We start from the raw sequence: 2,294 nt of genomic DNA, 5'->3' as shown, positions 1-2,294 counted from the left end.
AATGCAACTGTTGCAAGATAAATGGTCAACTTACCTATCCAAAAATCTGTGATTCGGAGAATTGCGATCACAGGCCTGTCAAGCCCAGCACTGACTATGTCACTTCTCAGAATCTGGATAATTAAAAATGAGCACACTTTACACACAAACCCTAATAATTCACCCACTTCTAACACCATGAAGTTTATTAAAGGGAGTCGAGTTGTAAGGGTTGTTTAAAAATTTTCTAAATTGGCCTTGCTGTCAGCCCCTCTGCCTCTGTTTGTGCCCAGCTGTACGTCTCTGGTCGTTGGCCTAGGGAGTCTGCGTAGCGCTGGCAGCATCAGTGAGGCTGTGACGGGAAAAAGCATGGGAAACTCCGGCTCTTCAGTGCCTCGAACAGAAAAAATATGTGGGATTTGGGCCATGACTTGTTCTTTACGAGTAACTATTTGAAAAAGAAACCAAGAGGTTTGAAGGGAGAAGTAGTAAGTACCTACCTTGCTTTCCATTAACCTCTTGGCAGCAAGAATTGCCTGTCCCTTCCAGCTTTTCTGTGTACATTCACCGATTTCCACTCTTTTTTTTTCCTACTTAGTTACCACAAATGTCATGTGGTTGCTTTCTCATCGAATGAAAATGTCTTACTCTGTCCCGGACTCTCAGTGTCCACGGAAGCTGCTGAACACCTGTGAGGGATAGCAAGGTTATTTGGATAGCCAGGTGACCACGTGGTTGGTAAGAAAAACGTGTGATCCCTGCGGCAACAGTTTTTCATTCATAATCCCCACTTTTTCTAATGAAAGTCACTGTAAGCTAGCTGCCTCTCTGTAGTCTGCCTAGTAGATGCATCTTAAAAAAAAAAATGAGCTAACATAAAAGTCTTTAGCTTCTTCATCCTAGTAAGCTGAAATTTCTATTATATTATTTTCATGCCAAATAATGTTATAAATTGGTGAGGAATTTTTCAGTCTATAGGTCTTACATTGCAAGCTGGGTGCCTCCTGACAAGCTCTTGCTTTTCTGAGCACTAAAACTATTTTTGGAAAACTAAAGCTGGCGATTATAGCCTCGGCTTCTCTCCTTTTTGCACAGCAGCAGCTCAAGACCTTCCCTCTTCAAAAGGGTTTTCTCTTTAAATATGCCAATGTGTTTCAGAGGCTTCTCAGCCCTGCTGCTCTGAGGGATGGGAGGATGATTAATTGATGTCCTTTACTAGGAATGTTTTTTAGGAGATTTAAGCTGCGCTCTGAATTTTGGGGAAGTGCTTGAGTTGTGAGAGAAGGAGGAGTTGGATGATACTGCTGTGAACTTACAGCTGTTGCTGAAAAAGCTAATTACTCTGATAGCGGATGACTTAATTTTTCTGCAGGTTGTATCTTAAGCATTAATGGTTTAAAGTGTTGAAACTTCTACTTAGGCATTTAGTTACTTTTGAAAAGAAAATTAGTCTCCATAGTCAGTTTTCGCTGTTTCATTTCTGATTTTTAAAGTGCAAGTTTAATTCTGTTGTATCCAAAAAAAGTACCTCAGCTTGGGCCACTTGCTATTTGATATTACGTACGCACTTGATATTATAGATGTGCTTGGTTTTTTTCTTCATGAGAAGAACAAAGCGGTGGTCTGCTGACAAGCTTCTGCTATAGCTGAGGTGAATTCCTAATATCCTTATAAACACAGAAAACCAGATGGTTAAGAACGATACCCACAGAGGGCCTGCAGATTTAAATATTGCTATATGAGGAAACCTGCCTTAACATTTAGCATATATAGTTTTTCCTTTTAGGTGAGGTAAATAATGGTTTGAACCATGGGTTTGCATAGTCAGAGTGCAGGATTTTAAAATGATCACCTAATTTTGTAAATTGTTCATCAAAGTGGAAAATTTAGCATAGTCTTCAAAGAACTAAAAAGCTGTTCAGAACCCAGTGCTGTTGTACGTAACCGCTGTGAGAACTGGCTTGAAAAAGCTCCTGCATGTTGCAAAACCAGCCTTAACCATGACTGATTTTTAATCAAAATGAGGTGGTTTAAGTAAAGCGTATCTTTTATCCTCTTCTCTTCTTACCTTCTCCACTGCTACATTTTGCTCATTTATTGTTAGTGCAGAACCCAGAGGTAGCAGCAGATGAAAATCTACAGCTGAAATAAGAAAAGGTTTAAATGGTAAATTTGATTCTTCTTGGCCCAATTACATGAGTACAAATCAGAAATTATTCCATGGGATCAATGTGGCTGTACTAATGTAACCTCAATAGAACCAGGGAAATATATCAGCCCACAGCATAGAAGCTTGTCATGAAAAATTAATCTCT

General features: G+C 39.5%; 1 long non-coding RNA gene across 1 annotated transcript in view; it reads left to right on the top strand.

Annotated features, from left to right (window-relative positions):
- The window catches only part of LOC118453317, an 11,759-nt gene extending 10,861 nt beyond the window's left edge, over nucleotides 1–898 (top strand). The window contains exon 5 of the long non-coding RNA XR_004843238.1: nucleotides 887–898. This is a non-coding gene — a long non-coding RNA (uncharacterized LOC118453317). The remainder of the gene's footprint in view (nucleotides 1–886) is intronic.
- The last annotated feature ends 1,396 nt before the right edge of the window (nucleotides 899–2,294 follow it).

The sequence above is a fragment of the Egretta garzetta genome, unplaced genomic scaffold (genome assembly GCF_000687185.1).
Source record: "Egretta garzetta isolate BGI_Z169 unplaced genomic scaffold, ASM68718v1 scaffold711, whole genome shotgun sequence".
NCBI lineage: Eukaryota > Metazoa > Chordata > Aves > Pelecaniformes > Ardeidae > Egretta > Egretta garzetta.
The sequence above is the reverse complement of the archived record's forward strand: the minus strand, read 5'-3'. Positions and strand labels throughout refer to the sequence as shown.